Consider the following 15030-nt stretch of genomic DNA (forward strand, 5'->3'; position numbering starts at 1 on the left):
ATCAAAATCATGGATATGAGAATCAGCAAGAAATTTATATAATATCTTAATATCTTGGTTTAGTAAAGAAATTAGCCTATACGAGGACAGAAGGGATACGTCTTTATCTTTTTTTGGGATAACTCTGAGATTTGAGAGTTCACTAGAGGGTAAGCTGTTCCCAAAACATAAAATATTGTTGAATAGATTTGTAAGGGGCAAATTTTGTCCTTCAAAATGTTGTAAAAAATGAGGGAAAAGCTTTCAGGGCCCCTCTGCTTTTGAAGCTTTCAAATTACTAATAGTATTGGAGACTTCCTCAGTAGTAATTAGTCTATTAAAGGACCAGTAAAATTAAAACATTTTTTGAATAAATTCGTTAGTATACATTAAAAAAAGAACACCAAGACAAATTAAACTTTAAAATGGCAAAGCCTTTATTAAGAAATAGCTTACTGAAACTCCACTTGCGCTCCTATTCAGAAAGTGATCTGGTGATCCATCATGTGGTGATCGATTTCTCCTCCCTGCCTTCCTTATAGGAGACAGATAGACAGCCAGGGAGGAAAATATTGGTCGCACAATGGATGTAGCCTTTTCTGATGAGGAGCACAAGCCGAGTTTCAATAAATTATTTCTTAACAAAGGCTTTGCCATTTTAAAGTTTAATTAGTTTTTTTTTCAATGTATACTAACAATTTTTTTGATGTTATTTGTCCATTAAGGCCAGTGGCGTAACTATATATTACTGGGCCCCACAGCAAATTATTTTTCAGGCCCCCAAAATGTTTAGCGTTTGGCTTGTTTTAACAATATTTATTGAAACTGTATATGAATTAGGGCCTCATGGGGCCCCTATAACTCCTGGGCCCCCCTGCAGCTGCAGGGTCTGCTTCCTCTATAGCAGGGATCCCCAACCTTTTGAACCCGTGAGCAACATTCAGAAGTAAAAGGCGTCGGAGAGCAACACGAGCATGAAAAATGTTCTTGGGGTGCCAAATAAGTGCTGGGATTGGCCATTTAGTAGCCCCTATGTGGATTATCAACCTACATTGAGGTTCTGTTTGACAGTACAACTGGTTTTTATACAACCAAAACTTGCCTCCAAGCCTGGAATTCAAAAATAATCCCCTGCTTTGAGGCCACTGGGAGCAACATCCAAGGGGTTGGAGAGCAACATGTTACTCACGAGCTACTGGTTGGGGACCACTGCTCTATAGTTACGCCCCTGATTAAGGCTCTCAAATTGTTCTATTGATATCCGAGGGACAGTGGTGTAACTAGACATTACTGGGCCCTTTTTTTCAGTCCCCCAAAATGCTTAGAGGTTTTCAAGAAAAGTTTTAATTTTCTCCAAATCAACTAGGGGCTTAGAGTATAGTTTTTTTTATATTAGTTCATGAAGATGTCAACAATCTTATTTGAACATTAGTCAACAGATTGCGATTGTCTAATCTTTATAAGTTTAGCCTCTCTGCTCTCTACTTTAGGTTTTGCTACTGAAATGACTGAACTTAGCATGTGAATAAGAGGCAAGGAATGTATGCCTAATATTGATCCAAGCTTTAAGATCATCTATAGCTTTCTTATATCTTTGGACATTATCCATTAAAGGGAATTGCTTAAATCTGAGATAAAGTATATTCTGTTTTTTACTATAACTCAAGGAAAGTCTCATGAACCTTCTGGTAGAAATGGGACCTAAATGAGAATATCTCTCACTACTGCCTTCCACGTCTCCCAAATTAAGGCTGGTTTATTCAGGTTTTCTTTATTCTCCACAAAAAAATAAATCCCATCTCTAATGCTCAGGATTTTCCTTAAGCAATTGGGAGATGACCAGGAAATATAGTTTTTGGGGGCTGAAGACTTAGAAAGCAGATGTGAGACTGGTGCATGGTCAGAAATATCTATATTACCAATATCTCTTTCTATAATTCTATGAATTAGGTTGTTCTGCAGTTAATATATAATCTATTCTGGTGCCGACATTATGGGTAGATGACAAAAAGTAAAATCTTTCTCAGTTGGACGGAGGAGTCTCCATACATTGTTGAGGTTAGTGTCTCTAAAGAATTCAGAAGTTTAGATTTCCTGAAATGACCATTGACTTATCGAGGGAGCTGATATAAGACTCATTCAGCTCTCCTGCTGCAAAATGAATGTTATTAGAGGGAATTGAAGAAATCTGTTGTTGAAGCCAGTTAAAAGAATCATTTTAGGGTTATTTGGAGCATAAGCCGAGTATAAATGCCAAGTGACATCATTGATAGTTACTTCAATATGCTCCAGTATAAGCCGAGTATAAGCCGAGTTTTTCAGCCCCCAAAATATGCTGAAAAACTCTAACTCGGCTTATACTCGGGTCAAGCGCAAAAAGGGTCTAAGAATAGTCGCCGGCATCCAAAAACGAGACGCCGGCACCTCCAATGGGAGCAGAAACCCTCAATTTTTTGATTGAAACTTACCAGAAGCTGCTGCATTTCTCACCCTAGGCTTATACTCGAGTCAATAAGCTTTCCCAGTTTTTGGAGGTAAAATGAGGTACCTGGGCTTATACTCGGGACGGCTTATACTCGAGTATATACGGTGTATATATAAATCTGCCAAGCTCATCTTTGACTAATTTTGTTATTGCAACATTTAATTGATGATGGAACAGAATAGTAACTCTGCATTGTGGAAGTAAAGGCAAGTTCCCCCACCCAGTCTTTCTTCAACCCGATATTCTCTGATTCATTAAGATGCGTCTCTTGAAAAAAGGCAATGTCACACTTTAGATTTTTTCGTTTTTTTAAGTGACTCCGTCTCTTGAAGTTGTGATTTAACCCATTAATGTTCCAGGAAACAATGGTGAAAGGATCAGATCTCTGTAAGACCATTGACAGGTAAGATGAACTTGTGATGGAGGACTTTGTAGTCTCTCAATGAGTAAAACAGAGATCACAGCAGCTGCTATGGGGTCATATATGAAGGGAACAAGTCCAGGTTCATATCAAGTATCAATATCAGAAATCATGTCCTCTTCACTGGAGTCTGGAGGGTTCTTTTATCTCGGAGGGAGCGGAGATCTAGATCTTGATTTGGCTCCTCTCTATAACAACAACCCCTCTCTATAACAACAACCCCTCTCTATAACAACAACTGCTCTCTATAACAACAACTCCTCTCTATAACAACAACTCCTCTCTATAACAACTCCTCTGTATAACAACAACTCCTCTCTATAACAACAACCCCTCTCTATAACAACTCCTCTGTATAACAACAACTCCTCTGTATAACAACAACTCCTCTCTATAACAGCAACCCCTCTATAACAACAACTCCTCTCTATAACAACAACTCCTCTCTATAACAACAACTCCTCTCTATAACAACAACTCCTCTCTATAACAACAACCCTTCTCTATAACAACTCCTCTGTATAACAACAACTCCTCTCTATAACAACTACCCCTCTATAACAACAACTCCTCTCTATAACAACAACTCCTCTCTATAACAACAACCCCTCTATAACAACAACTCCTCTCTATAACAACAACTCCTCTCTATAACAACTCCTCTGTATAACAACAACTCCTCTCTATAACAACAACCCCTCTCTATAACAACTCCTCTCTATAACAACAACTCCTCTCTAGAACAACAACCCCTGTCTATAACAACAACAACTCCTCTCTATAACAACAACTCCTCTCTATAACAACAACTCCTCTCTATAACAACAACCCCTCTTTATAACAACAACTCCTCTCTATAACAACTCCTCTGTATAACAACAACTCCTCTGTATAACAACAACTCCTCTGTATAACAACTCCTCTCTATAACAACAACCCCTCTGTATAACAACTCCTCTCTATAACAACTCCTCTCTATAACAACAACCCCTCTCTATAACAACTCCTCTGTATAACAACAACTCCTCTCTATAACAACAACCCCTCTATAACAACAACTCCTCTCTATAACAACAACTCCTCTCCTATAACAACAACTCCTCTCTATAACAACAACCCCTCTCTATAACAACTCCTCTCTATAACAACAATTCCCCTCTATAACAACAACCCCTCTCTATAACAACTCCTCTGTATAACAACAACTCCTCTGTATAACAACAACTCCTCTCTATAACAGCAACCCCTCTATAACAACAACTCCTCTCTATAACAACAACTCCTCTCTATAACAACAACTCCTCTCTATAACAACAACTCCTCTCTATAACAACAACCCCTCTCTATAACAACTCCTCTGTATAACAACAACTCCTCTCTATAACAACAACCCCTCTATAACAACAACTCCTCTCTATAACAACAACTCCTCTCTATAACAACAACCCCTCTATAACAACAACTCCTCTCTATAACAACAACTCCTCTCTATAACAACTCCTCTGTATAACAACAACTCCTCTCTATAACAACAACCCCTCTCTATAACAACTCCTCTCTATAACAACAACTCCTCTCTAGAACAACAACCCCTGTCTATAACAACAACAACTCCTCTCTATAACAACAACTCCTCTCTATAACAACAACTCCTCTCTATAACAACAACCCCTCTCTATAACAACAACTCCTCTCTATAACAACTCCTCTGTATAACAACAACTCCTCTGTATAACAACAACTCCTCTGTATAACAACTCCTCTCTATAACAACAACCCCTCTGTATAACAACTCCTCTCTATAACAACTCCTCTCTATAACAACAACCCCTCTCTATAACAACTCCTCTGTATAACAACAACTCCTCTCTATAACAACAACCCCTCTATAACAACAACTCCTCTCTATAACAACAACTCCTCTCTATAACAACAACTCCTCTCTATAACAACAACCCCTCTCTATAACAACTCCTCTCTATAACAACAATTCCCCTCTATAACAACAACCCCTCTCTATAACAACTCCTCTGTATAACAACAACTCCTCTCTATAACAACAACCCCTCTCTATAACAACTCCTCTGTATAACAACAACTCCTCTGTATAACAACAACTCCTCTCTATAACAGCAACCCCTCTATAACAACAACTCCTCTCTATAACAACAACTCCTCTCTATAACAACAACTCCTCTCTATAACAACAACCCTTCTCTATAACAACTCCTCTGTATAACAACAACTCCTCTCTATAACAACAACCCCTCTATAACAACAACTCCTCTCTATAACAACAACTCCTCTCTATAACAACAACCCCTCTCTATAACAACTCCTCTGTATAACAACAACTCCTCTCTATAACAACAACCCCTCTATAACAACAACTCCTCTCTATAACAACTCCTCTCTATAACAACAACTCCTCTCTATAACAACAACCCCTCTATAACAACAACTCCTCTCTATAACAACAACTCCTCTCTATAACAACTCCTCTGTATAACAACTCCTCTCTATAACAACAACCCCTCTCTATAACAACTCCTCTCTATAACAACAACTCCTCTCTAGAACAAACTAAACCCCTGTCTATAACAACAACAACTCCTCTCTATAACAACAAACTCCTCTATAACAACAACTCCTCTCTATAACAACAACCCCTCTCTATAACAACAACTCCTCTCTATAACAACTCCTCTGTATAACAACAACTCCTCTGTATAACAACAACTCCTCTGTATAACAACTCCTCTCTATAACAACAACCCCTCTGTATAACAACTCCTCTCTATAACAACTCCTCTCTATAACAACAACCCCTCTCTATAACAACTCCTCTGTATAACAACAACTCCTCTCTATAACAAACAACCCCCTCTATAACAACAACTCCTCTCATATAACAACAACTCCTCTCTATAACAACAACTCCTCTCTATAACAACAACCCCTCTCTATAACAACTCCTCTCTATAACAACAATTCCCCTCTATAACAACAACCCCCTCTCTATAACAACTCCTCTGTATAACAACTCCTCTCTATAACAACAACCCCTCTATAACAACAACTCCTCTCTATAACAACAACTCCTCTCTATAACAACAACTCCTCTCTATAACAACAACCCCTCTCTATAACAACTCCTCTCTATAACAACAACTCCTCTCTAGAACAACAACCCCTCTATAACAACAACCCCTCTCTATAACAACAACAACTCCTCTCTATAACAACTCCTCTCTATAACAACAACCCCTCTATAACAACAACTCCTCTCTATAACAACAACTCCTCTCTATAACAACAACTCCTCTCTATAACAACAACTCCTCTCTATAACAACAACCCCTCTCTATAACAACTCCTCTCTATAACAACAACTCCTCTCTAGAACAACAACCCCTCTATAACAACAACCCCTCTCTATAACAACAACAACTCCTCTCTATAACAACAACTCCTCTCTATAACAACAACTCCTCTCTATAACAACAACCCCTCTCTATAACAACTCCTCTCTATAACAACAACTCCTCTCTAGAACAACAACCCCTCTATAACAACAACCCCTCTCTATAACACAACCCCTCTCTATAACCAACAACTCCTCTCTATAACAACTCCTCTGTATAACAACAACTCCTCTGTATAACAACAACTCCTCTGTATAACAAACTCCTCTCTATAACAACAACCCCTCTGTATAACAACTCCTCTCTATAACAACTCCTCTCTATAACAACAACCCCTCTCTATAACAACTCCTCTGTATAACAACAACTCCTCTCTATAACAACAACCCCTCTATAACAACAACTCCTCTCTATAACAACAACTCCTCTCTATAACAACAACTCCTCTCTATAACAACAACCCCTCTCTATAACAACTCCTCTCTATAACAACAATTCCCCTCTATAACAACAACCCCTCTCTATAACAACTCCTCTGTATAACAACTCCTCTCTATAACAACAACCCCTCTATAACAACAACTCCTCTCTATAACAACAACTCCTCTCTATAACAACAACTCCTCTCTATAACAACAACCCCTCTCTATAACAACTCCTCTCTATAACAACAACTCCTCTCTAGAACAACAACCCCTCTATAACAACAACCCCTCTCTATAACAACAACAACTCCTCTCTATAACAACTCCTCTCTATAACAACAACCCCTCTATAACAACAACTCCTCTCTATAACAACAACTCCTCTCTATAACAACAACTCCTCTCTATAACAACAACTCCTCTCTATAACAACAACCCCTCTCTATAACAACTCCTCTCTATAACAACAACTCCTCTCTAGAACAACAACCCCTCTATAACAACAACCCCTCTCTATAACAACAACAACTCCTCTCTATAACAACAACTCCTCTCTATAACAACAACTCCTCTCTATAACAACAACCCCTCTCTATAACAACTCCTCTCTATAACAACAACTCCTCTCTAGAACAACAACCCCTCTATAACAACAACCCCTCTCTATAACAACAACCCCTCTCTATAACAACAACTCCTCTCTATAACAACTCCTCTGTATAACAACAACTCCTCTGTATAACAACAACTCCTCTGTATAACAACTCCTCTCTATAACAACAACCCCTCTGTATAACAACTCCTCTCTATAACAACTCCTCTCTATAACAACTCCTCTGTATAACAACAACTCCTCTCTATAACAACAACCCCTCTATAACAACAACAACTCCTCTCTATAACAACAACTCCTCTCTATAACAACAACTCCTCTCTATAACAACAACCCCTCTCTATAACAACAACTCCTCTCTATAACAACTCCTCTGTATAACAACAACTCCTCTGTTATAACAAACAACTCCTCTCTATTAACAACAACTCCTCTGTATAACAACTCCTCTCTATAACAACAACCCCTCTCTATAACAACAACTCCTCTCTATAACAACAACTCCTCTCTATAACAACAACTCCTCTCTATAACAACAACTCCTCTCTATAACAACAACTCCTCTCTATAACAACAACTCCTCTCTATAACAACAACCCCTCTATAACAACAACTCCTCTCTATAACAACAACTCCTCTCTATAACAACAACCCCTCTCTATAACAAACTCCTCTGTATAACAACAACTCCTCTCTATAACAACAACCCCTCTATAACAACAACTCCTCTCTATAACAACTCCTCTCTATAACAACAACTCCTCTCTATAACAACAACCCCTCTATAACAACAACTCCTCTCTATAACAACAACTCCTCTCTATAACAACTCCTCTGTATAACAACTCCTCTCTATAACAACAACCCCTCTCTATAACAACTCCTCTCTATAACAACAACTCCTCTCTAGAACAACAACCCCTGTCTATAACAACAACAACTCCTCTCTATAACAACAACTCCTCTCTATAACAACAACTCCTCTCTATAACAACAACCCCCTCTCTATAACAACTCCTCTCTATAACAACTCCTCTCTATAACAACAACCCCTCTCTATAACAACAACCCCTCTTCTATAACAACTCCTCTCTATAACAACAACTCCTCTCTAGAACAACAACCCCTCTCTATAACAACAACTCCTCTCTTTAACTCCTCTCTATAACAACAACTCCTCTCTATAACAACAACCCCTCTCTATAACAACAACTACTCTCTATAAACAACTCCTCTGTATTAACAACAACTCCTCTGGTTATAACAACTCCTCTCTATAACAACAACCCCTCTGTATAACAACTCCTCTCTATAACAACTCCTCTCTATAACAACAACCCCTCTCTATAACAACTCCTCTGTATAACAACAACTCCTCTCTATAACAACAACCCCTCTATAACAACAACTCCTCTCTATAACAACAACTCCTCTCTATAACAACAACTCCTCTCTATAACAACAACCCCTCTCTATAACAACTCCTCTCTATAACAACAACTCCTCTCTATAACAACAACTCCTCTCTATAACAACAACCCCTCTATAACAACAACTCCTCTCTATAACAACAACTCCTCTCTATAACAACAACCCCTCTCTATAACAACTCCTCTGTATAACAACAACTCCTCTCTATAACAACAACCCCTCTATAACAACAACTCCTCTCTATAACAACTCCTCTCTATAACAACAACTCCTCTCTATAACAACAACCCCTCTATAACAACAACTCCTCTCTATAACAACAACTCCTCTCTATAACAACTCCTCTGTATAACAACTCCTCTCTATAACAACAACCCCTCTCTATAACAACTCCTCTCTATAACAACAACTCCTCTCTAGAACAACAACCCCTGTCTATAACAACAACAACTCCTCTCTATAACAACAACTCCTCTCTATAACAACAACTCCTCTCTATAACAACAACCCCTCTCTATAACAACTCCTCTCTATAACAACTCCTCTCTATAACAACAACCCCTCTCTATAACAACAACCCCTCTCTATAACAACTCCTCTCTATAACAACAACTCCTCTCTAGAACAACAACCCCTCTCTATAACAACAACAACTCCTCTCTATAACAACAACTCCTCTCTATAACAACAACTCCTCTCTATAACAACAACCCCTCTCTATAACAACAACTACTCTCTATAACAACTCCTCTGTATAACAACAACTCCTCTGTATAACAACTCCTCTCTATAACAACAACCCCTCTGTATAACAACTCCTCTCTATAACAACTCCTCTCTATAACAACAACCCCTCTCTATAACAACTCCTCTGTATAACAACAACTCCTCTCTATAACAACAACCCCTCTCTATAACAACTCCTCTCTATAACAACAACTCCTTTCTATAACAACAACTCCTCTCTATAACAACAACCCCTCTCTATAACAACTCCTCTCTATAACAACAATTCCCCTCTATAACAACAACCCCTCTCTATAACAACTCCTCTGTATAACAACTCCTCTCTATAACAACAACCCCTCTATAACAACAACTCCTCTCTATAACAACAACTCCTCTCTATAACAACAACCCCTCTCTATAACAACTCCTCTCTATAACAACAACTCCTCTCTATAAAAACAACCCCTCTATAACAACAACCCCTCTCTATAACAACAACAACTCCTCTCTATAACAACTCCTCTCTATAACAACAACCCCTCTCTATAACAACAACTCCTCTCTATAACAACTCCTCTGTATAACAACAACTCCTCTGTATAACAACAACTCCTCTGTATAACAACAACTCCTCTGTATAATAACAACTCCTCTCTATAACAACAACCCCTCTGTATAACAACTCCTCTCTATAACAACTCCTCTCTATAACAACAACCCCTCTCTATAACAACTCCTCTGTATAACAACAACTCCTCTCTATAACAACAACCCCTCTATAACAACAACTCCTCTCTATAACAACAACTCCTCTCTATAACAACAACTCCTCTCTATAACAACTCCTCTCTATAACAACAACCCCTCTCTATAACAACTCCTCTCTATAACAACAACCCCTCTCTATAACAACTCCTCTGTATAACAACTCCTCTCTATAACAACAACTCCTCTCTATAACAACAACTCCTCTCTATAACAACAACTCCTCTCTATAACAACAACCCCTCTCTATAACAACTCCTCTCTATAACAACAACTCCTCTCTAGAACAACAACCCCTCTATAACAACAACCCCTCTCTATAACAACAACAACTCCTCTCTATAACAACAACTCCTCTCTATAACAACAACTCCTCTCTATAACAACAACCCCTCTCTATGACAACTCCTCTCTATAACAACAACTCCTCTCTAGAACAACAACCCCTCTATAACAACAACCCCTCTCTATAACAACAACAACTCCTCTCTATAACAACAACTCCTCTCTATAACAACAACCCCTCTCTATAACAACAACTCCTCTCTATAACAACAACCCCTCTCTATAACAACTCCTCTCTATAACAACAACTCCTCTCTAGAACAACAACCCCTCTATAACAAAAACCCCTCTCTATAACAACAACAACTCCTCTCTATAACAACAACTCCTCTCTATAACAACAACTCCTCTCTATAACAACAACCCCTCTCTATAACAACAACTCCTCTCTATAACAACTCCTCTGTATAACAACAACTCCTCTCTATAACAACAACTCCTCTCTATAACAACAACTCCTCTGTATAACAACTCCTCTCTATAACAACAACCCCTCTCTATAACAACAACTCCTCTCTATAACAACAACTCCTCTCTATAACAACAACTCCTCTCTATAACAACAACCCCTCTCTATAACAACTCCTCTCTATAACAACAACTCCTCTCTATAACAACAACCCCTCTATAACAACAACTCCTCTCTATAACAACAACTCCTCTCTATAACAACAACCCCTCTCTATAACAACTCCTCTCTATAACAACAACCCCTCTCTATAACAACAACTCCTCTGTATAACAACAACTCCTCTGTATAACAACTCCTCTGTATAACAACTCCTCTATATAACAACAACTCCTCTATATAACAACAACTCCTCTCTATAACAACAACTCCTCTCTATAACAACAACTCCTCTCTATAACAACTCCTCTGTATAACAACTCCTCTCTATAACAACTCCTCTGTATAACAACTCCTCTGTATAACAACTCCTCTGTATAACAACAAGTGTTGGTATTGGCCAATAAGCAGTAGTAAAACACTGGAGAGTCCGTATTGATTGGCAAATATTTATTCTGATCTGAATTTATGAATTGGATTTTGTTATCCTCAAAGGGTTAAATGGGCAAATACAACTGAATTGTTTCTTAATGTGAAGCCAAAAAATTCTTAACTTGCAAATCAATTTAAAATGTTTCATTTGAGGAAAATTCACTGATTATGTTTGTGCAGCGGATTTGACTCTGTTTGTCCCAATTGTTTTATTGTTTCTAATGTGAAGACAAAGTCTCTTTCTTTTATGAATTGAGTCACTTTTACACTAATGTAGAGCGACACTGACACCTGCTGGTGGGGAGAAACATTACACTCTCATCTAAATGGAGAAACACTAACCCATGAGCCATATATGGACTGATGATGTCATTTTGGCACTCTTTAACCCATGAGCCATATATGGACTGATGATGTCATTTTGGCACTCTTTAACCCATGAGCCATATATGGACTGATGATGTCATTTTGGCACTCTTTAACTCATGAGCCATATATGGACTGATGATGTCATTTTGGCAGCACAATCACAAGTGGGGGAGGGTATTTAAGTTGTAACACTTGTATCCTTGAGAAAAGGTCCCATGTGGGACTGAAAGATCGGATTGGATGTGATCTCATGTCAATTAAACAGACACTTCATCATTAATAACAGACTGTGCTGAGTCTCCTCCTGTTTCTATTAATTACTGCTCATTGGGCCCCTCTGCTTTCATCAAGTTTCAGTGTAGGACATTATATAGTGAATAAAGTAGCCCCTCTTGTAAAATATAAGGATATTATTAGTTACCGAGGAGTTTCATGACCATATAAAAGTATGAGGCCGAAGGCCGAGTGTTTTTATACAGGTCATGGAACTCCGAGGTGACTTCTAATATCCTCATATTTTACAACTGGGGGTACTTTATTTTTTATAATACACAAATTTCAGTGAGTCATGTGACAGAAATGACATCAGAACTCACCGTTTATAACTGATGACATCAGAACTCACCGTTTATAAGGATATAATTTACAGGATATTCATGGCTTTTGTGTGTTATATGTGTATTATATATATATAAATATACAAGAATTTCAAGCTGTGTGGTGTCCCATGTGGTCGGGATGACGTCACCTTTGTGCCTTGGGGTTATCCTGGATTCTGCCCTGTCATTCACTCCTCATATCCAGTCACTTATTAAATCATGTCACTTCCACCTAAGGAACATATCCAAAATACCATCATTTATCACCCAAGATGCTGCCAAAATTCTTATTCACTCTCTCATCATATCACGTCTAGACTACTGTAACTCTATTTTAATTGGGCTCCCCCTCCAGAGACTGTCAGCTCTCCAGTCCATAATGAACACTGCTGCGAGGCTCATACACCTCAGCAACCGCTCCTCCTCTGCCTCGCCATTCTGTCAATCCCTGCACTGGCTTCCGTTACCTCTCAGAATCAAATTCAAATTAATGACCCTGACATTCAAAGTACTTCACAACTCTGCTCCACCCTACATCTCTGAACTCATCTCTATATACTCACCCAATCGCTTACTACGCTCCTCTACTGACCTGCTACTCAACTCTTCTCTCATTACCTCCTCACATTCTCGCATTCAAGACTTTGCAAGGGCTGCACCCCTCCTCTGGAACTCTCTCCCACGGTCTGTCCCACTTTCTCCCAACCTTTCTGCTTTCAAAAAATCTCTGAAAACGCACTTCTTTCGAGAAGCCTCCCCTCACTCTGCTTAACTACCAAACGCAACACCACATACAGTACCACATTTCTCACCCACTTACTTCGATCTTGCCCACTCCCACACCTTGTGTATTACTCCCTTCCCTTTAGAGTGTAAGCTCCTTTGCATAGGGCCTTCCTCACCTTTTGTACCTGTATTGATTGTGATGTTTGTTACTCCATATATTCTATGTATGTAATTCATGTGATGTAGTTGTATAATCACATTTACTTTACAGTGCTACGCAATATGTTGGCGCTATATAAATACATGTTAATAATAATAATAATAATAATAATAATAAATAATAATAATAATCTCTGAACGGATCAGACCCCGGGATGTAATGTTTCTCCATTGAGGGAAGAATCGTCTCCAGACTTAATGTGACATTTGCTGATGGTCCAGTGGGGGCAGCGCTGAGGAAATTCACAATATTTCTCCCCAATTACTTTTAGCGAATCCTATTTTCTGCCATCAACGTGGATCTCTTTGTCTCCTTCCAGTAAATCCCGTGTCTGTTCATTTACATTTATCACTTATTGATCTCAGTGTCGGTCACAATTATCAGTCGCTCCTCTTCCCACCGCTTTTCACTTTTATTTGCAATATTATTAATATTTATCATCAGCATTTTGCTGCAATTTGGGGAAATGAAGGCGAAAAAGTTGCAAATCCTTTCCTGATCTTGAAATTGTTCTGCAATGTATTAAAAACCTCCGATGAAAAGGAGACCAACTGAAAGCTGCTGAGATGAGACACGAGTGGGAAGTGGATGTTTATTCCAGTGACTCTTTCTCACTCTTTTCTTTCTTTTCAGATTCTTTTTATTGAGGTTTTCATGAAACAAACAGACATAGAAATAAATATACAATTCCACACAGTTAATTTTAACAGGTTATTTAGTAAAATCCAAATCTGATATTTTATTAAAAAAAAAACAGACCAAACTGCAATGCCCAATTTTAACTTATTTATTAATAAAAACAACGAAAATGTAATCAGATTGTGGAAAAACTTGAAAAACGTATTAAAAAAGAGCAAAAAAATTGACGCCAGCATCAAAACGTGAAGCGTTGACGCACAACTTTAGTGCGTGACGCATGTTTTGGTGTAAAAAACCGTATGAAAGGCGTATGAAAGGACGCCGGAGCAGCCATTGCCCAATTCTTATTATTGTTCCTGGGTCTGTTCTTCTTCTATATTCTCATTCCTCATGTTGACTTTGTATCTTCACTGAGAACCTTCACTGCCTCAACTGATCTTCTGATCTGATCTTCTTCTTAACCCCTTGTTAGAATTCTACGTGAGTGTATATTATGTATTCGATTGTACATCAGGGATACCAGTGATTTCATTGAGAAAACAAAAGTGATAAAAGATTTACCAGCAGATGCCATGTTAGTGACCTTGGATGTTGAGAGCCATGATGGAGGTTTTCTTACATCATTTGGATAAAGATATTACTCTTGTCGGAGCCCAGAAAATGTTTCGGATTCAACTAAAACAAATTGTTCTGTGTAAAAATCACTTTCTCTTCCAGGAGGAATATTTGCTGCAAATTAAGGGAACGGCCATGGGATCGAATGTCGCCGCGTCCTACACAAATCTTTTCATGGACATATTTGAAAATAAATGTGTTTGTACTGATTATGGTTTCTAACAACATTGTTTGTGCTGATATC

Source organism: Xenopus laevis, chromosome 6L (assembly GCF_017654675.1).
Source record: "Xenopus laevis strain J_2021 chromosome 6L, Xenopus_laevis_v10.1, whole genome shotgun sequence".
Lineage (NCBI taxonomy): Eukaryota > Metazoa > Chordata > Amphibia > Anura > Pipidae > Xenopus > Xenopus laevis.